The sequence below is a fragment of the Panthera leo genome, chromosome D4, assembly GCF_018350215.1.
Source record: "Panthera leo isolate Ple1 chromosome D4, P.leo_Ple1_pat1.1, whole genome shotgun sequence".
Classification (NCBI taxonomy): domain Eukaryota; kingdom Metazoa; phylum Chordata; class Mammalia; order Carnivora; family Felidae; genus Panthera; species Panthera leo.
Window position 1 is genome coordinate 55,096,997 of NC_056691.1, and position 22,838 is coordinate 55,119,834.

General features: G+C 38.8%; 1 protein-coding gene across 4 annotated transcripts in view; it reads right to left on the reverse strand.

Moving 5' to 3' along the window:
* Positions 1-4,448: 4,448 nt before the first annotated feature.
* Positions 4,449-22,838, reverse strand: part of APTX (aprataxin) — a 75,323-nt gene continuing 56,933 nt past the window's right edge. The window contains exons 8-10 of one of the 4 annotated variants that reach the window (XR_006196166.1): positions 16,128-16,338; positions 7,619-7,748; positions 4,449-4,516 (exon numbers count right to left, since the gene is read on the reverse strand). The gene's annotated coding sequence lies outside the window, so the exon portion shown is untranslated. Of the gene's footprint in view, positions 4,517-7,618; positions 7,749-15,761; positions 16,339-17,004; positions 17,021-22,838 lie in introns of those variants that run through there. The other 3 variants (XR_006196167.1, XM_042914140.1, XM_042914141.1) reach the window with 3 other exon arrangements.

Sequence of the window (22,838 nt, forward strand, 5' to 3'; positions counted from 1 at the left end):
TTCTCTTCCACGAATATAGAATTTCCATGGAATGTTCCAACAGTTGGGCTGCCTCACAGTGTAAGTCACAGGACTCATTTTTATCAAACCTGACTGTAGCAAATCTCTGGCAGATTTAGCTGGTATATCATATTATTTAAAATGTATAGCATGTATTTATACATATACATATATTCCATGTCAGCCCCTGATTTGTCATCTTTTTACCACTTTAGTTTTGCAGTATAAGGATGTTGGTAACATTTCACATTTTCATCTTCATGTAAATCAAGTTTCTCTGGTATTATGTGAACCAATGTATTTACCATTTTTGTTTTTGTCTGTTACAAATATTTCATAAAATAGAATATAAATTATAAATATAAATATAAATTATAAATATAAATATAAATATATAAATAAATAAATTGGGGTGCCTGGATGGCTCAGTCCATTAAATGTCCAGCTTCAGCTCATATCATGATCTCACAGTTAGTGAGTTCAAGCCCTGCATTGTGCTCTGTGCTGACAGCTCATAGCCTGGAGCCTGCTTCAGATTCTGTGTCTCCCTCTCTCTGCCACTCCCCTGCTCGTGCTCTCTCTAAGAATAAATAAACATTAAAAAAATTTTAAATTAAATTAAATGAATAAATAAGTAAAACGAGTTACCTGTTTTGCCAAACATATTAGTAGAGATTTTTTTTAACAATGTCTTTTAAATTTTTTTAAATAAGAGGAGCACTGTCATGTCTACTGGTGGGTGGACTGATGTAGCTTCAAAATCTGTAGAAACTTAACACAAAAGAGACAATTCTATAATAAGGCTAATTCTAATCTAAATGCTATAAAGAAATAAATGCTGTGGGGATGGGTGGTTAATATGTCCTAGCCAACCTCATGTCTAAATAAGTTAAAATACCTGTTTCTTGAAATAAGTACTGCCCTCCCGATAGCAAATACTATCTTCCTTATGTTGTTGACCTACCTGGCTTTTCTATCATGATTCAGGGATGACCTTAAGAGAGAGCTAAATCTGGCAAACTGCAGTTAATCCTTGAATAACACAGGTTTAAACTGCATGGGTCCAGAACTACTGGGACCTTATGAAGATAAAAAGCTTCTGCACAGCAAAGGAAACAACCGACAAAACTAAAAGGCAACCAACGGAATGGGAAAAGATATTTGCAAATGACATATCAGGCAAAGGGCTAGTATCCAAAATCTATAAAGAGCTCACCAAACTCCACACACAAAAAACAAATAACCCAGTGAAGAAATGGGCAGAAAACATGAATAGACACTTCTCTAAAGAAGACATCCGGATGGCCAACAGGCACATGAAAAGATGCTCAACGTCACTCCTCATCAGGGAAATACAAATCAAAACCACACTCAGATATCACCTCATGCCAGTCAGAGTGGCCAAAATGAACAAATCAGGAGACTATAGATGCTAGAGAGGATGTGGAGAAACGGGAACCCTCTTGCACTGTTGGTGGGAATGAAAATTGGTGTAGCCACTCTGGAAAACAGTGTGGAGGTTCCTCAAAAAATGAAAAATAGACCTACCCTATGACCCAGCAGTAGCACTGCTAGGAATTTACCCAAGGGGTACAGGAGTACTGATGCATAGGGGCACTTGTACCCCAATGTTTATAGCAGCACTCTCAACAATAGCCAAATTGTGGAAACAGCCTAAATGTCCATCAACTGATGAATGGATAAAGAAATTGTGGTTTATATACACAATGGAGTACTACGTGGCAATGAGAAAGAATGAAATATGGCCCTTTGTAGCAACGTGGATGGAACTGGAGAGTGTTATGCTAAGTGAAATAAGCCATACAGAGAAAGACAGATCCCATATGTTTTCACTCTTATGTGGATCCTGAGAAACTTAACAGAAACCCATGGGGGAGGGGAAGGAAAAAAAAGGGGGGGGGGGCGGTTAGAGTGGGAGAGAGCCAAAGCACAAGAGACTCTTAAAAACTGAGAACAAACTGAGGGTTGATGGGAGGTGGGAGGGAGGGGAAGGTGGGTGATGGGCATTGAGGAGGGCACCTTTTGGGATGAGCACTGGGTGTTGTATGGAAACCAATTTGACAATAAATTTCATATGTTGAAAAGAATAAAAAATAAAAAAAATAAACTGCATGGGTCCACTTATTTATGGATTTTTTTTCAGTAAACACCATACAGTACTGTAAATGTATTTTCCTTATGGTTTTCTTTACAATTTCTTTTCTCTAGCTTATTTTTATTGTAAGAATACAGTATATAATATATATAACATATAAAATATGTGTTAATAGACTGTTCATGTTGTCATTAAGGCTTATAATCAACAGTAGGCTATTAGCAAAGTTTGGGGGGAGTCCAAATTTATATGCAGATTTTTCGGCTGCACAGAAGATTGGTGCCATTGTTCAAGAGTCAACTGTATATTAAAGAAGAGTTTTGGCAGAACATATTTCAGCATTTAGTCTGACAACATGGTCCCAAGATGCCCCTCCAACACACACACACACACACACACACACACACACACACACACACACACACACACATATACACATACTTCCTAAAACTCTTTCCTTTATTTTCAAAACTTTTCAAAACATACTTCCTGTGAATCCTCCAACTTCTTTTCAACTACTTTCTCTCTCTGCCAAATAGTTTTCCTCTGTCTGTCCTTTAAATACACCAAAAGGTTTGCATGCTTGGCTTTTTTCTATTTAAGGTTTGTATCTTCTTGATAAGTAGGCTCAGATTCTACTTTTGCTTTAAGAACTATCTCTACACTAACAACTTCCAAATCCATATCTCCAAAACTGCATGAGCTTTCTTCACCAATACTAGATCAGTACTTCTCGTATTAACTTCAAATATAACATCTAAAATGCAATTTTTGGGGTGCCTGGGTGGCTCAGTCAGTTAAGGGTCCGACTTCAGCTCAGGTCATGGTCTCGCAGTCCGTGAGTTCGAGCCCCGCATTGGGCTCTGTGCTGACAGCTCAGAGCCTGGAGCTTGTTTCCGATTCTGTGTCTCCCTCTCTCTCTGACCCTCCCCCGTTCACGCTCTGTCTCTGTCTCAAAAATAAATAAACGTTAAAAAAAATTTTTTTTAAATAAAATGCAATTTTCCTTTCTGACTCCATCTCACCTACTTTTCCTATATTTATTCACCCATTCATTCAACACATAGTTACCAAGTGCCAGCCATTATTGATGACACATTCTTCCAAGGTAGACACTTGGGAACCAACATTCATTCTTCTCAGCCCTTCTTCTGCTCAGGTCAACTGTGAATCGTAACTCAGAGAGGTCTCTTAGATTCAGCCCATTTCTTCATCCCTACTAACATTTTAGCCCCAGTCATCATAATCTCTCACCAGGATGCCGGCTGCTGCAACTTCCTATACATTTTTCCCTGCCAGTGAAGTCAGTCTGTTTTCCACACAGTTGGCAGAATTATCTTCCTAAAAATAAATCAGGTCATGTCACTCCCTTTTCTGAAAAGCTTTCACAGCACATAGTGGTGGTAGGGTCTTTGAACCAACTGCATTGGAATCAGCTGGGGAGCTCATTAAGCTGTCACTTCCTGAGCCCCAGACGTACTGCATCCATCTCCTTAGAGAGAAGGCCTAGGAATCCCCATTTTTAACAAGTTCCCAGGTGATTCTTGTTTCTACTAAAGGTAGAGGAGACCTACTGGCCTGCAGGAGAGAACCCAAACTCCTTAGGCAGAAATACAAGGTACTTCACCCTCTGGGCCCAAATGGTCTCAGTTCCCTCCACTCAATACCGTGCATCCTACACATCTCTCCTATCTAGACACCTCAGGCCCTCCCATACCTCCACACCATTCTCTATACACAACTCCTCTGCCTCCTTCTTCACCTAGCAAAACCCTGGTCAACCTTCTTCAGTGAATCCTTCCCTAACCACCAACTCTTTCTCCATTAGTATTGTCTCTTCCTCCTTTGTTCTTCTTTCTTCATACCTTCATTGTGGCCAGGCACTAGCCCCACTGAAACATAATTTACCTGTTCATGTGGTGGCCTCCCAAATAGACTGTGACCTAATAGTATTATCCGGCAAGTTAAAAAATCTTTATAAATGTTTAATGGGTTAATTAATTACTTGATTCACTGGGTCAACCAATTTATTTATCTAGTATTCATTTTGGGTCTATAAGAAAAAGCTAAAATTCTTGTACAATAAGGAAAAACAACCATTGCCATGCAAGCCAGGCCTGCCTCTGGAATTTACAGGTTCTAACCTTATAACAAGTTAGATCATCAAGAAACTCCCTGTTTTAGCTGCACACACTCCTCATAGAATTATAATTTCATGTAATGCTCTATTGTAATGATTAATTTTATGTGTCAACTTACCTGGGCCATGGGGTACCCAGACCTTTGGACAAACATCATTTTCGGTATATCTTAGTGTTTCTGGATGAGATTAACATTTGAATTAGAAGACTGAGTAAAGTAGATCGCCCTCCTTGGGGTGGGTGGGTCTCACTCAATCTACTGAAGAACAGAGTAGAACAAGAAGACTGAATAAGAGGAAACTCCTCTTTATACCATCAGCTTCCCTGATTCTCAGGCCTTTAGACTCAGACTGGAACTACATACATATTGGCTCTCCTGGGTCTCCAGCTTGCCAAATTGCAGATTTTGGGACCCCTCAGCCTCCATAATCACTTGACCCAATTCCTTGTAATAAATCTTATTTGTTTATTTCTTTAAATACACATCCTATTCTGTTTCTCTGGAGAACCATGGCCAATATAGTCACGAACTGGCCATTTGAAAACTATTTCTATATCAATCCCCATTGAAAACCTTGTCTATTAATTTAAGTGCTCCATTGAAATAGTAATAGATACAACTTGAGTGTGCTGCTGATGCCCAAATGTATATCACATCCCTGAGTTCCATACTTACGGATTCAAGTGTTCACTTTACATCTCAACTGAATTATCTCATAAGTAACTCAATTTGACCATGTCCAAAATAAAACTCCTGATCTTGCTCTCCAAACCAGCTTATGCCCAGTCTTTGCTATCTTAAAAGATGGATCATCACTCATCCATTTGTTCAAACCAAAAACCTAGAACAATCTCAATTCTCTCGTTCTCTTCATGCAGCTAATCAGCAAGTCATATTGATTCTGCTTCAGTCCAAACACTTAATCCCACCTCCACCAACTTCATCCTGGACCAAGTCAGCATTTTCTGTCACTCAGACTTTTGCAATAGTCCCAATAGGGACTCCAGTAGAAGACCCAATTGTTCTCCCTGCTTCCACTTTTGCCTCCTGCTGGCTGTTTTCCGTATAATAGCTAGTGGGAATCAGAATTAGACACTACAAAAGATAACAAAACTTTGCCTCTTCAAAATTTCCAAAAGCTCCCCAATCACACTTGGGGAAAACAATCCAAATCTCTACAAAGCCAAACATGGCTACCTTCTCTAGCTTCATCTCCTACCAGTCCCCTGCCACTCACACAACTGCTATATCCCTCTCCAAGTTTCCTCCAGTCTTACTGGTTGATTCTCAAATATATGAAGTTTTTTCCTATCCCTGGTCCTTGGAACTTGCTGTTTCCTTACCTGAAATGCTCTTTGCATGGCTCTTCTTATCATTCATGGTAAGTGCTCATATGTCACCTCCCCAGAGAGACCTTCCCCCTGCCTCCCCAGCACTCTCTATCCCATTAATCCACTTTGCCTTCAGAGCACTCATCACTATCTAATGAGTTCTTGACTCTCTCTCTTCACCAAAAACCTCATGAAGAGAGAGAATTTGTTTTTCTTATACACTTCATATCCATGGTCTGGAACACAGCACTTGCACAATAAGTAACTGAATGGGCAGATTCTTCTAGTATGTAATACCTAAAAAAATTCAATGTTTGCAAACTGATATGTATCCTATGATGAGACATGGAAATTATATAATTCATCATGTTTCTCTTTTTTCTTAACTTCTAGGAAGCCCAATTCCAAATTTTGTATTTAACAAAATTTTAATTAAGTAAAAAATTTTAATTTAAGTAAGAAAGCAAGAGTTATCTACATAAAAAAGAGAAATTGATTTGGTGAGCTGGACACGGAGGACCCACAGGCAGAGCTAAGCTTGACATAAAACTTAGTGGAGAGAAAATCTAGAAGGGATGAAATGTTGTCCAAGAAAATTCTCCTGGAAAAACTGGTAGAGAGAAAGTGACTCAAGAAGAAAATAATTTTAGGATGTCTGAGGAGGGCCTAGAAGAAAGGTTAAGGTATGGATTTAAATCTTGCTGGAGAAATAATGAAGAACCCTTGGCAAGGTGGATGGGATTGAGGGGAGGTGGGATAAACTTGGGATTAAAGGGATGGGTGCAATAGATGACTTTGTCATTAACAATGACTGAGGACTGGAGGTGGGGATGCTAAAGACATCCCTTCCATCTGCCTGTGGGCCCCAGACTGAGGGGAGAGACACAAGACAGGGGAAAAGACAGGGAGAGCTAAGTTCTGATAGAAACCTGGCAGGACTGCCCTTCTCTGTTAGTTCCTGACACTCAGCCTAATGTCCAGCAGACATGTTAAAGACCAGCACTAACTGTGAAGGCCAGGGGCAGGAGTAGATGCTGGCATGGTGGATATAGCGGTTGTCCCCAGGGGCATCTTTCCAGCTGGCTGGGTACTTCACAAAACTCTTTGGCAGTGGCTACAGTACTAGACAAGTGCAAGGTTTTGGATTTCTGTAGGTATTTCCCCATCCCCACATGCCCCTTGATTCCACAATTTGCCTCCCTCACACCAAGAGAGGGCCTTGAGATCCTCCTTATTAAACAAAATGGACAAGCACAATCGAAGGAACACAGTAGACATCCCACATCCACAGCCTGTTTCAGCACCCAGAGCCTTCTAATGGACACTTTACTCAGACATTACTGTCTATACAGGAGCCCAGAAATAGCAAGGACAAAATGTGAAGTTTCCCCTGAAAATTCTGCCAAATGACTGCATGTTAGTCAGAGTGACTCATATAATATGTTAGGGTCTTTGTAGGGGTTTTTTTATGCTGAGTACAGTTTTCCATCACTGAGACATTTACCTATTCTAGAGCAGGGAATAGATAGATGGTAGAGCCAGTTTTTCAACATGCAGGGGAGAGCACTTTTGCTCAAATGACTTTTGCCTTATTTGGGGCCAGACCTAGAACCACTGACATGTCATTTAAAACCCCTCATAAGCATTCTTTAAGAGACACATTATTAACCCTACCAAGAAATCAGGCTACACTGATGCAAGACCTAAGAGGTCATTCATAAATCTAATTGGTATAGGCAAACCAAATGGAATACATTCATGGTAAATCTTGGAAAAAATGGTCCACTAACAGCTTCCATTACCTTCCATATGGCACGCCATATGCATGGATGGAGGATCCCCTCCATCCTCAACGCACGTGCTCATTCTATACTTACCACACATACATACATTACATTTCATACTTACTATCTTCCAAGCACCATGTTTACAGCACCATCTCAAAAAAGCCTCCCAACAACCCTGTGAGGCAAATACCACTATTACCCCATTTCACAGATGAGGTAACTCAGCAAGGTTAAGCCCTCACCTGGTTGGTAGAGCCAGCATTCAGATCCAAGTGTTCGGACTCAGGAGTTCCCATTCTCAGTCTCTAGGCTATGCTGTCTCCCATCGGATGGCATAGGGCCATTAGTAGAAATGCCAACATGCAACTGCCTCTGAAGAGAAAGAAATGTTCCAACTGACCAGGATGGATTATGCGTCAGAGGCAGAGGAGATGGGTCATCTTGAAGCTCTGAGTATACTAACTCTGTATACAAGTGGTTTTGTTTGCTAAATTAAATCATATTGTCAGCTAAACTTACAGTAATGCAGCAATCACTTTCACTTTCTTCTAGTTTATAATATTTGAAGTTTCCTCCTAAAAAACAACCACTTAAGCTTAAGAAAACACCTTCTAAATGATTTCTGAAGAGATGAAACAATTGTAAAGACTTTGCTAACTGATCCCAATGCAGAGAGACTCTTAAACCAAAAACACTTTTTAATAATTTTTTATTTATTTTTGAGAGAGAGAGAGCCCATGAGCAGGGAAGGGAGGGGGCAGAGAGAGAGGAAGACAGAGAATTCAAAGCAGGGACCATGCTGTCAGCACAAAGCCTGATGTGGAACTCAAACCCACAAACTGTGAGATCATGACCTGAGCCGAAGTTGGATACTCAACCAATTGAGCCACCCAGGTGCCCCTTAAACCAAAAAGTTTAAGCTCTGAGTCTCAAATCCCTGCAGAACACCACACACAGACACACACAGACATGCACACATACACACCCCACATATTCATCACACAAACATAAAATGCACATACTACACAAACAACACACACCACAAGCAAACACACCACACACATACCACACACTCCACTCACACACCACAGCACACATTTATTCGTCACAAAAAATATACCATAAATAGCACAATACACCAAACACATGTACATAACACATATATGCCCAACACACAAACCACACACCCATCATATATACACACATATACCACACACACAACACACACTCAGCATGTACACACGGCACACATACACGCTAACAGTAGAGTTGCACCTGCTGCCTATGCTTGTGATACTTAATTGTGGTGTGATATTTATGATGGAATTCATTTTCAATTTGAAGAGTACAGCTCCATAGGGGCAATTGTTTAAACTTGAGAATAAATTAAATGACAATTTTAGTTAATTTTTATAGTCAAAAATGCAGTTTATATTAAAAAAAAAAGTATGAGGCTTCAAAAATCATACTCTTAAGCCTACTGAATCACTGTAATTTTAAAATCTTGAATCTGCTATTAGTGGGGGGAAGGAAATCTATTTTGCAATCTGGCACATTCTTATGATGAGTTTCTTACTGTGACTCATGCCATAGATACCTTGTGCAAATGTATAAGAAAATAACCAGACTGGTATGTGAGGAGAATTTCAATGATGAGAGAAAAGCTGTTTGGGTGCATCAAGCCCTTCCCAGCCTTCCCAGCCTTCCCAGCCTTGGGGCTACTAAGGCTGCACACATCATGCCAAAAAAAAAAAAAAAAAAAGTATTCTCACAGAGTGGGGAAGAACTTCATAGGACACCAGTAGGGAAAAAAAGGGGAAGAATTTTTAAACTTGCCCTATGTCCACTGAAAACCACTCTTAAATCTAATAGCTTATATTCTAGCTCTTTTCTTCTCCTAATTCAAAATCTTTTAGCTAAATAGAGCCCCTCAACTGTCTTCAAGCTTAGAGCTAGGGAGAGTGAATGGAGGTGACGCAAAAGAAGGAAGTTGAGGAAGTTAATGGGAGATTAGGCTTAGTGGCTTCCTCCATGAGTGGGCTTCTCAAGAGGGAGAAAAGAAAGGTTGAAGCGCACAGGGCTGAGGAAAGTGCAAGATGCACATAACTCAGAAGTTCTTGCCTAATTCTTGACATAGTATGTGCCAAAGAAGTTTATTAAATCCATGATGTACATTCCTTAGTGATTTGGGGTTACACTGCAATTTGGGGCTATCCGTGACCATGTAACTATCTCACCCTATTACTTACTACATTGTGTTTAAGTTTCAGGGGGCAAACTGTCAAGAATTCTTTTATCTTTTTAAATCTACTATATTGAAGAAATCAGGTGTATTTTTTTTTAGTTTTTTTAATGTTTATTTTTGAGAGAGAGAGAGAGAGACGGAGACAGAAGCAAGTGGCGAAAGGGCAGAGAGAGAGGGAGACACAGAAACCAAAGCAGGCTCCAGGCTCTGAGCTGTCAGCACAGAGCATAATGCAGGGCTCGAACCCATGAACTGCAAGATCACGACCTGAGCCGAAATCCAAAGCCTAACCGACTGAGCCACCCAGGCACCCCTCGGGTGCGTATTTTTATATAAATGTTGCTTACAACCAGTCTTTAAAGAAGATCCTAGAAGTTTACTGTGAATCATTTACAACAAACAACATTTGAGACATTCATTATTCTCTTTAATAAAAACCACTATTAAAATAATACAATTTGTTTAAATAATATTTCAGAAGTGTTAGAGACAGCAAATTAAACAATGGGTTTATTATGTGCTACAGGAAAGGAACAGATTTTTTAGTACTAGAAAAATTCTTATCTTCTCCTTGGGTGTCAGGAGCTTCAAAACAGTTACTTCAATGAAAGGAAATGCATTTGTCTTAGATACTTTTCTTGAACCTTCAAAATCCAACTAACAAGTACTTTACTGATAAGTTGATCTTCTGTTCTTAAAGTGAAAAATCATATTTCTGTTCGTATAATTTTCTTTCTTTCTAAAGAAGGATTTATGTGATTTTCTTCCATACCCCAGTTGACATAATTTGAAAACACATTTTCATGGTCCAGGTAATTTTCATGTTCTAATAATCCATTACAGAGCATTAAACTTAGGGAAAAATTCCCTTCATTTAATAAATTATACATATGCCTCGGGCACCTGGCTGATTCAGTCAGTGGAGCTTTGTGACTCTTGATCTTGGGGTTGTGGGTTCAAGCCCATGTTGGGTGTAGAGATTACTTAAAAATAAAAATCTGTAAAGTATACACAGAGATACATATACATATACCTGAATCGAAAAACAGAAAATGAGAAACCAAGCCCCTTAAAACATAGACATAAGTTTTAGGATCAAAACTGAAATATCCAATATTACAGCTATATTTAAAAGTTCCTTGAATATTTTGGCAAATGGGGGTAGGGAGAAGGCAATAAAAAAAAAGAATAACTATCAGAAGAGAGAAAGAATTCTCACATGAGGGTCTATTTAAAAGCTTCAGGATATCAACTAATCATAACTCATCAGAATATTCACTGAGGGGCTAGTTATGAAACAAATTATCCAAATTACTAACTTTCCTATATATTAGCAAAACCCAAAAACGCGATGAAAAATTTAACTCCAAAAGCAAAACTCTTTACATGTAAAGAATAACCACTATCAATAAACTCAAGAAATGTGGAGGATATACTTTGAGAGAAAATTACAAAACTATGCCATAAGACATAAAGGACGATTTGCACCAGGTCCAGGAATGTTCAAGAGTTGTACAACTGAAGTCCTCCCAAGTCCACTGAGGCCCCACTGAAGGCCAAAATCAGTGACTCTGTGATGCCCAAACCCAGAGAAATGGGCTTCCTTCAGGACCCTTCAGGTCATCCATCAGTGGACAACAGGTAAGAGACCATGCCAAAAGGCATGACCTGGGCCATTTGCCCATGTTAGTTCACACACACACACACACACACACACACACACACACACACACGTGGAGTTGAACTATTTCCACAGGCTGCCAGGTTTCCTGGGGTGGGACTATGCTACTTTATATTAGTGAAAGCAATGCTTGCCACTGTGAAGATCAACCCCATTTTCTTTTCTTTTCTTTTTTTTTTCTTTTTTAGAGAGAGAGAGAGAGAGAGCACAAGCAGAAGAGAAGGGAGAGGGTGAGAGTAAGAGACAGAGAGAGGGAGAAAGACAGAGAGAGAGAGAGAGAGAGGGAATCTTAAGTAGGCCCCATGCTCAGCATGGAGCCCGATGTGGGGCTCAACCCCAGAACCCTGGGATCATGAGCTAAGCCAAAATCAAGAGTCAGACACTCAGCTAAGCCACCCAGGCACCCCCAAACCCCATTTTCTCAATAGCTGAAGAAATGGAAATTACTTTTTTGCATATTTATAAGTCCAATCAGCCTGGGATAAGGAGAAAGGACAGGAACCAGGTTGATGGGGACCCTGCCATCAACAATACAAATAAGAAGACTCTTATTTAATAAGAGTTAATAAAATAAAAACTGATTTTTTTATAGACCAAAAAAAAAAAAAAAAAACTAGAGTTTTGAACTCAATCTCATAAACAGAACAACTTCCAGGAATATGTTGATGACTTTCTCCTTGGAAGACTTCTGCCTAGAAATCTGCTGGATACCATTTTTTTTTTCTTTTTGGATACCATATTAAACAGAGTTTCAAGAGCCATCAAAGTTCTGGCAAGTTTATAATAACCAGAGCCACAGTCTAACCTATACTAGAACTATGAAGAAAATGCACTTAGCTGGGAAAGAATTCTGGATAACTATACTGTGTTATAAAGGCTTTTCAGAATCCACTTCACTTTTCTAACAAAAACAGTGATCATTAAGTGTGTGAAACCAATATTTATTTAGTAGGTTTTTTCCTCCTGGTATATACTAAGGGGATTCCACAAGACAGCTTCTGCCTAGCATTTTCTCCCTATCATGCATGAATCTCTATAAACATGCAAATGGATTAAGGCATGAACTCCACAATACTCTTGTTTAAATGAATACATTCACTGGAAGAGTAATGTATCAGTTAAATACTACCACAAAAAAAATGCTGCTTAGCAGATTACCCCAAAACCAAGGAACATGCTACAAGCATTTACTCTCATGTTCATAAATCTGCAGGTCTGCTGAAACAGCTCAGCCTCACACTGTGGGTATGTGAGTCGGTTGGGGCAGCTCTGCTCCACGTCATCATTCTTCTGGGTCTAGGGGAGAACTTAGGATATATTTATGGCAACACAGAAGCACAGGAGGGCAAGCCAAAACACATCAACATATTTGAAGCCTTTGTTGTCATCATGTTCACTAATATCTCATTGGCCAAAAGAAATCACATGGCCCATCCCAACATCAGTAGGACAGAAAAATATACTACACCTCTGGTAAGAGGAACCACAAAGTCACCTGGCAAAGGGTGGCTTAGTCAGTTAAGCATCTGACTTCGGCTCAGGTCATGATCTCACAGTTCATGAGTCTAGCCCCTAAGCCTGCACTGTCAGTGTAGAGCCTGCTTAGGACTCTCTCTGCAGCCCTCTCAAAATAAAGAAATAAACTTAAAAAAAAAATAATAATCTCTCTGCAATGCCATCAGCAAGAGCCAAATTATGGAAAGAGCCCAAATGTCTATTGACTGATGAATGGGCAAAGAAGAATTCCACACACAATGGAATACTAGTTGGCAATCAAAAAGAATGAAATCTTGTCATTTGCAAAAATGTGGATGGAACTAGAGTGTATTATGCTAGGCAAACTAAGTCAGGCAGAGAAAGATTTCACTCATATGTGGAATATAAGAAACACAACAGATGAACATAGGGGAAGGGAAGAAAAATACGATAAAAACAGGGAGGCAAACCATAACAGATTCTTTAATACAGAGAACAAACTGGGGGTTGCTAGAGGGGAGTCAGTGGGAAGATGGGCTAAATGGGTGATGGATATTAAGAAGGGCACTCATTGGATGAGCACTGGGTGTTATATGTAAGTGATGAGTCACTGGGTTGTATTCCTGAAACCAATACCACACTGTATGTTAACTAACCTGAATTTAAATAAATAATTAAAAAAGAAGAATCATCTCTCTGCAACAATCCTCTCTATAAAAAGGTGTGTGTATGTGCACGCGCACGCGTGTGTGTGTATAAAATTTTTCTTTCAAACCAGGTAGATCAGAAACTTCCTAGAATTTAAACCTTGAACATAGTGACACAAAACTGAAAATGGTAAGAGTTCACTCATTCTTCTGGTTGCCCTGAAGATGCCATTTTGTGATTACTGCTTTCCAGATTCTCAGAGTTGCTCTATACTTCTGACCCCTCTGAGTCCCCCTCTTCACATTTCCTTCAACTCTGTGAACCACCCTTTCATCCTACCAATAAATATATTTTTGGGTAAATATATTTACCCAATGAGTAAAATTTATTTCTGTTGCTTTCAAAGAATTCTATCAGGTGCAGATCCCTTTCCATTTTCTAACCTCCAAGGAGATGAGAGAGAGAGAGAGAGAGAGAGAGAGAGAGAGAGAAAGCAAGTGCAGTAAAGATGTCTTAAAGCAAATAATAAGGCATGCCTTCACTCAAGAATCTAGTATCTAAAATCATTTCATGAAAACGACTGTTGCCGTGGCAACCTTTCAGTGTGCATTCAGTGACTTTATGTGCATTGATTAACATTTTAATGTAAACCAAACTGTATTGGCTTATTTGGCCTTGATTCCTTTTTAAATATAGATTGTTCTGTCTCATAAAAGTAATCAGAGCTTCTATTCAAGATGGCTGACTAAACAAGTAAATTTACTTTCCCCCTACAGTTCCTATTGGAATGACACTGTAAAGGAAAGCCCTCCATGTTTATCTCCCACCCACCATTCTATACACCTACATACGCACGTACACACACATACACACACACTCATGAAAACCACTAAAGTCCCAAGTCCTGTCATCAGAATCTGTTCTGATGATCCAACATGGTCAATAAGGTTAATATCCCTCCCATTAGTTGGTAAATTAAATACAGTCAAAGTCAAAATTCTGAGACTTTTTTATTAGATTCTGACAAGTTGAATAGGAAATTCATCTGGAAAAGAAACTGTAGACAAGACAATAAAATGTTAAAGAAGAACACTGATCAGACAGGCCATGACCATAGAGAAAGTCAAAGTGGATAGCAGAAAAGTGGCCCAAAGAGTCTAGAGAGATAAAGCTCTAGGGAGAGGTGTGCCTATTTCTCATCCTACTGAACCACCCACAAGCACTCCCTTATTATCTGCATCCAGGACAAGTTCAGCCAGAACTTTAGGTAGCAAATTGTTTCCAAGGCCGTATAAACCACTGAGCACCATGTAACATTCATGTGCTACCTGATTCTGAGATTCAGCAGCTCATTGACTCAGAAAACAATTTCATCCTTCCTGAAGAAACCAGTCAGGCAGTCAAAAAAGATAAATAAAAGGAAATAAAGAGGTGGATTCACATGTATTGATGTCAACAATTGATTTTACATCTTCAGAGAACTTAGGGAAAATGTTTAAATATAGTCATAAAAAGAAATAGATTTTATACACACACAAAGGATCAAAAGGATGAAGCACAAAGAACAAGTCAACTATAAGCAGCAATCCATCCAATGGCAGCATCTCACACAATGCAAGACCCAGAAAGGTGACATTAGGCAGCAAAGAAACGCAAAGGTGCTGAGTACGAGAGGCACAAAGATTCTACAGTGAAGAAAACAGAGATGGAAGCTTGTACCAGTTTGTCTCACCCTCATAGGAGTGTCCTACAAGCTCAGCTAGGTGAAATGAAAGTAAGAGTAGAGAAAGGAGGAGGAGTGGGGAGGAAAAGAAGAAAAAGAGTGAAGAATAAAGAAATTCTACAAAACCATGGTAACAAAAATTGAGAGTTTAGTAATAGCTCAATATAACTGAAATAGGGAGCCCATAACAGACTTGTGTATGTATTAAAATTTAGTTCACCATAAATGTGGCATTTCAAATGAATGAGAATGAAGGCTAGTTTAAAACGAGTTGGAGTTAGATAAAAATTGAAAAAATAAAGATGGATCCCTATGTCACACTACCAAAATTTAAATGCCACATATAATGAAGATCTAAAGTAAAAAAAAAACAAAAGTATAAAAGTACCAAAAGAAAATATGAGAACATATGGATAAGGAAGGCCTACTTGAGCAAAATATAAAATCCAGAAACAAGAAATTAGTTTTATAAAATGGAATGCCTGGGGTACCTGGGTGGCTCAGTCGGTTGAGCGTCCCACTCTTGATTTTGGCTTGGGTCATGGTCCCAGGGTCATGGGATCAAGTTCTGCATCAAGCCCACATTGGGCTCTGTGCTGAGCATGGAGCCTGCTGGGGATTTCCTCTCTCTGCCTCTGCCCTTCTCCCCCCTTCATGTTCCCTCCTCTGTATGATGAGAGCATAAAAAAATTAAAGATTATAAAATTAAAAGGTAATATTTGTAAAATATTTGCAATATAACTAAAAAATTTACTTTCCCCCTACAGTTCCTATTGGAATGACACTGTAAAGGAAAGCCCTCCATGTTAAAAGAGGGAACTCAAATTTTTTTTCATGTGCAAAGGAATACTGGTAGACACTGTTCAATGTCTCTAATTTACATTCTATGCTGCTTCTGTAATAATAAAAATTTTAACTGAGCATGGATTTACCAAAAATAAAGGTTATATTTCACAGCTGCCCTTAAAGCTTGGTCACCTTTGGCTTGTGGCTGAATTCTGGCCATGGTAATACAAAAAGAAGAATCATGGAGGAGATTCCAGGAAACTTCCTCAAAGAGTATGTGTGAATCCTTGATCCCCCTCTTCATCTTTTCTTCCATCCTCCTGCCCAGAACACAGATACTTCCATCTTGGACTTGTGGTCAAGGTGAGGAGTTGGATTTGTATAGGAAGGAGTTCCCCATATCCTGTGGAAGACAGTCAAGAATGGTATGCATGTAGATGAGTGGCAGCAAAGGGATGGAAAGTTGAGCAAGATAATACTTACTGGCCTCAATGTGCTTCATGAAGCAAGAGAAAACCTAGCTAAGAGTAAGGGAAGTGACAACTTAAGGACAATGGTACCGACATGGCACTGTTCTTGAAAACAATGAAGAAAGAACCTGAAAACAGCAATGCCACAGAATGAAAGGAGAGCCTAGCAAGAATTTAAGGCCATAAATGTGTAGTGGTACCAATCTGCAAGGTTTATTACAAGATCTACTGATACTTGTCTCTAACATCGACTAGCTTATCTGAAGATAGAAGCAAAGGAAGCAAATTGAAGCATCAATCCATGGTTGGGATATAATAGAGTGGGTTTAGCAATAGAATAGAAAGGAGTATTTATGGGAGAACATTTTTTTAAGATTTTATTTTTAAATAATCTCTACACCCAACGTGGGGCTAGAACTCACAACCCCGAGATCAAGAGTCACACACTCTGGGGCACCTGGGTGACTCAGTCAGTTGGGCATCCAACTCTTGATTTCGGCTCAGGTCATGATCTCACAATCGTGAGATTGAGCCCCACATCAGGCTCCATGTTCAGCACGGAGAGATTCTCTCTCTCCCTCTGCGCCTCTCCCCACTCACATGCTCTCTCTTTCTCTAAAATAAATAAATAAATAAATAAATAAATAAATAAATAAATAAATAAATAAATAATAAAAAGAGTCACATACTCTACCAACTAAGCCAGTGAGGCCTCCTTATGGGAGAATATTTTAGATGATCAAACATGAGGCTCATAGAGAAGAAAGAAAGCCTAAGATGGGTTTACTAAACTGGGAGGAAGTGGCAGGACCAAGAAATTGAAGATTTTGACAATGGTGAAAAACAGAGTGGAAATGAAGCTATAGAAAAGCTAAGGGCTGGACCCAAGGATCAGGATACTTGAATTTTACTCAAAAAAATGTAATGAAAATTTTCTTCTAAACATTTCTTCTGAGGTGCCTGGGTGGCTCAGTTGGTTAAGCATCCGACTTCAGCTCAGGTCAGGATCTCGTGGTTCACGAGTTTGAGCCCCACATCGGGCTCTGTGCTGACAGCTCAGAGACTGGAACCTGCTTCAGATTCTGTGTCTCCCTCTCTCTCTGCCCCTCTCCCACTCACACTCTGTCTCTTTCTCTCAAAAATAATTAAAAACATTTTTTAAAATGTTTAAATATTTCTTCTAAAAGGAAGATGTTCTAGAAGAAGGCCAGTTCCAGAATATGACCATGGAAGAGACAGGAAAAGTGTAGCACAGTGGTTAAAAGCACAGACTTTGAGCCAGGAAGAATTTCTGTTACTAGTTTTGTTATTTATCTTCACCATGCCTGTTTATAAGATTGTTGTGAGGAATAAAAGAAATAAGTTGCTTAAAGAGCTTTGTTCAGTGTCCAGCACATAATAAGCTTTCAATAATTGATAGATTTAAAAAAACAAAAAGGAGAAAAAACATAGACATGCCCTATTATTCTGTCTACTATTAATTAAGATACACAACACATTATGAAGTGGGAAAATGTAATACCTTTAACACTGATGGTAATTTTGCCTATGGGCAGCAAACATTTCCAAATTGTAATCAAATATCTAATAAGAAACAAGTGAAAAGCCTAATCCAATCATGAGCTCTTCTTTTACTCTGATTGAAAATGTCTAAGAAAATGAATACGCACTATAGTTCAGAAGGAATGCCTATTACAATGAACAAAGTCAGCAATTACAGCAAAAACTCAACCCCCTCAACTGAGCCAACATTTTGAAAAGAGGAAATAAGTATTTTTAAATGAAAGATATTTTTAATGAAAAATATTTTAAATGAAAAAGAACCGATTTCCAGACAACAAGTAAAAAATAATCGTAAGTAAACAACCATGGAGCCAGTAGGCTTAGAGATAGCAGAATTATTCTTGGTAAAGCTGGAAAGGATGTCAGAGTTACCTAGTGCAGTCAGCATGATTGGTGTCAGAAAGCTTTCCCTAGTCCATATGCCCTTATCACTCCTCCTTCACTCTTTAAATTATCACCTGAAGTATGGGAAATGTGTACTGCACATCAAAAGTATTAAATAAACCAATTCAGCAGAAGCCCTTACAATGCAGCTGGAGAAAAGGTATAGCCCTGTTATGGGCTAAAGGAATGACTGCACACTTGTTATCTGCTAGTTAGGTTTTAGGGCACATGGTTTGTTTGTTCTGTGATATACCAAAATCCATTTAACTCAAGTGGCTTTAGACCACACGACTATTAGGCAATACCTGCTGTTCAGTGCCTGGCACATAGCAGGTACTCAACAAAAGTTATTAAAATCCATTTGTTTACTTATGTACCCAACATTTAGTGAGTGCCTAATATGTGCCAAACATTATTCTAAACATTAGAAATACAGCAAACCCATTTTTAAATTTTGTCTTTATTTTGGTGCTATTTGCATTATGAAAGTAATGCATGATTATTGCTCAAAGTGAAATACAAAGACATATCAAAATTTTCTTTGTGGTCAAACATGGGATCAACTGTTTTAAATGTTCCATGAACATATGGGGAGAAAAGTGTTTCTTCTCTATTCAAAGGATGAAAGGTCTTTTTCCTATATTTATGAGTGCATGTGCACATGTGGGTGCTTGCATACACATGCAAAAAGTTTACTTATTCTACTGTTCAAGTCCTACATGTCCTTATTTTTTTACCCCCTGGAGATGTCCAGTTTTGTTATGCACACACCAAAATCTCTTACGATAATTATTTTATCTCACCAGTCAATGAAAATGGAGATTGAAGAATCATACAACAATGAATTGAGATGCAAGAGCTAAAGTAATCCCTTTGTTAAGCACCAAATGAATCAGAAAAACATTAAATGAGTTGTTAATAGAACTGTCTATAGCCAGACTTCAAGCTGTATTACAAAGCTAATATCAGCAAGACAGTATGGTACTGGCACAAAAACAGACACTCAGATCAATGGAACAGAATAAAGAACCCAAAAATGGACCCACAAATGTATGGCCAACTAATCTTTGACAAAGCAGGAAAGAATATCCAATGGAATAAAGACAGTCTCTTCAGCAAGTGGTGCTGGGAAAACTGGACAGCGACATGCAGGAGAATGAACCTGGACCACTTTCTTACATCACACACAAAATTAAATTCAAAATGGATGAAAGACTTAAATACAAGACAGGAAGCCATCAAAATCCTCGAGAAGAAAGCAGGCAAAAACCTCTTTGATCCTGGCCGCAGCAACTTCTGACTCAACACATCTCTGGAGACAAAGGAAACAAAAGCAAAAATGAACTATTGGGACCTCATCAAAATAAAAAGCTTCTGCACAGTGAAGGAAACAATCAACAAAACTAAAAGGCAACTGACAGAATGGGAGAAGATATTTGCAAACAACATATCAGATAAATGGTTCGTATCTAAAATCTATAAAGAAGTTATCAAACTCAACACCCAAAAAACAAATAATCCAGTGAAGAAATGGGCAAAAGACATGAACAGACACTTCTCCAAAGAAGACATCCAGATGACCGACACATGAAAAAATGCTCAACATCACTCATCATCAGGGAAATACAAATCAAAACCACAATGAGATACCACTTCACACCTGTCAGAATGGCTAACATTAACAACTCAGGCAACAACAGATGTTGACAAGGATACAGAGAAAGAGGATCTCTTTTGCACTGCTGGTGGGAATGCAAACTGGTGCAGCCACTCTGGAAAACAGTGTGGAGGTTCCTCAAAAAATTAAAAATAGAACTACTCTATGACCCAGCAATTGCACTACTAGGTATTTATCCAAGGGATACAGGTATGCTGTTTTGAAGGGGCACATGCACCCCAATGTTTATAGCAGCACTATCAACAATAGCCAAAGTATGGCAAGAGCCCAAATGCCCACCGATGGATTAATGGATAAAGATGTTGTATATACATATACAATGGAGTATTACTCGGCAATCAAAAAGAAGGAAATCTCACCATTTGCAACTACATGGATGGAACTAGAAGGTATTATGCTAAGTGAAATTAGTCAGAGAAAGACAAGTATCATATGACTTCACTCATATGAGGACTTAAAGACACAGAAGAGATGAACCCAAGGGTAGGGAAGCAAAAATAATATAAAAACAGGGAAGGGGACAAAACATAAGAGACTCTTAAATGTGGAGAACAGAGTGTTACTGGAGGGGTTGTAGGAGGAAGGATGGGCTAAATGGGTAAGGGGCATTAAGGAATCTAACCCTGAAATCATTGTTGCACTATATGCTAACTAACTTGGATGTAAATTTAAAAAATAAAAATAAAATAAAATAAAATTGTATACTGTAAAAAAAAAAAAGAACTGTCTATAGCTAAATACATTGTGGATTAAATGATAAAATGTTTTTTTCTTCAGAAAAATCCTTTTTCTGTTGATGTCAAATTAAATCCCTCAAAACACAACAACTACATATCAGATCATTTACTTCTTCTATGAGTCATAATTATTCCTGTTGGCTCATTTTTAATGTGGGCTTTTGTATGGTTGAAAATGACTGTGCAATTAGGTAATTCTGTTAAAAAGACAAAAATTAGGTTTTTCTCTCCAGAAACAGAAGCCATATGAATACAGTGATGAGAAACTAAAAAGCAGTTCAGAAACACTTTTAACTATAATACAAAGTCCTGTTTGGCTAGCCTACAAACATGATTGTGAGCAAATAATCTGCCTGCATTGTTCATCTTTAAAGGTCCTTCACTTTCCTTTTAGACAACTCCCCTTCAGGTTTCAAATAAGGAGCAAATAATGTGCAAAACACAATTATGTTACGTGTATACAGTAGCCCAATCCAGAAAGAAATGAGCCACAGAAGGAGATGCCCTGCTGATCATCTTTGCTATTAGTCACATTGTTTAAAGCTTCATAGGTTTTGTATGGATAGAACACAGAGAAAACCTTTCCATAACAAAGGGCCCAGAGGATGGATACTATGGTAAGGACAGGTGTTTATAGTTCTACAAAATGTTTATTTTTCATACAGTACAACAAATGAGTTCATCCACACCTGGCCAAATGACAGGGAGTTTAATCTTGAAGTTGACCACAGCTCCAAACACTTGTGAAGTAAATTCGCTTAAAATCTTCACTCATCAGATTATTTTCCCACTTCGAAAACGTAATACTTTATTAAGTAATGTAGAAACTAGTGCTGCAAGCCCTTATCTTTAGAGGAGGGACTAAAGATTATTTAGTTTTTCTTGAAATTCTTTTACATTAAAATGACTTGTTTTGTCAAGAACACTTTATTTGGTCTGAGGGTATATTTGGCACCTACCAAAATGAATCTAAAAACTATTCATTTCTGCATCATTCCTTATGTGAGCAAAAAAACAAAAACAAAAACAAAAACAAAACAAATAAGAATTCCTATGAATAGATTGAACCAATTCTACCATTAAGTTTCCTTTGAAAACAATTCTTTGCCATAATCATCATAGTTATTTAGTGACCATCTACCCAGTGCTTTACCCTCATTATTTCATTTAATACTCTCAATCATCCTACAAGGAGTGCCTGGGAGGCTCAGTAGGTTAAGCATATGACTCTTAATTTCGGCTCAGGTCATGATCTCATGGTTTGTGAGTTCGAGACCGACATCAGGCTCTGTGCTGACAGTGCAGAGCCTGCTTAGGATTCTCTCTCTCCCTCTCTCACTGCCTCTCTCTCTCTCTCTCAAAAATAAATAAACATTTTTTTTAAATATTCTCAGTAATCCTTAAGGGTAGACAATATTACAGGTGACCTTATGAAGAGGACTAAGGAAAGTATAACATAACAAGGCCATCCAAGTTACTGCCTTCACCTCAGCCAGGTTTAGTCATTCTCAACTTGTCTGCTAACGTGCCGTGACATAAATTCAAGGCTCAGTAATCAGTTTAAGGGAGATGTTATGTGTGGGTGCAGAAGGGGGCACCTAGACGTAAGGAAAGAGTTCTAACTTCGGATTATCCAATCCCCCACTCCCTACCTTAGACTGGGTCATTACCTCACTGAGCTGTAAATTCCTCAAGCAAAGTGAAACTAAAGCCATCTTCCCCGTGGCATTGCTGCCAAGGCTGGTGACTGGCACAAATGGAGCCTCAGTACTGTTTATCTAGTGCCTCTATTCCCAGCAGACCGTATTACCTAGTTCTTAGCAGGAGAGGGAAGAAATCTCATCTTGAAGGGACCAATTTCTATTTCTCATGGCAAACATAGCATGGCAATTCCTTTTGTCCCCAAAGACCTCCCTGTCCTCACTGCCCACCTCCATGCCTGGGCAGCCTAACGCTCTCTGTGCCCATCTTGCTCTTATGAATGAGTTCCCATCTCTTTCTCAAAAAGTAATGCCACTCTGGTGTCCCTGCCACCACCAGTAACTAAAAAACAAACTCTGCCTTTATAGAA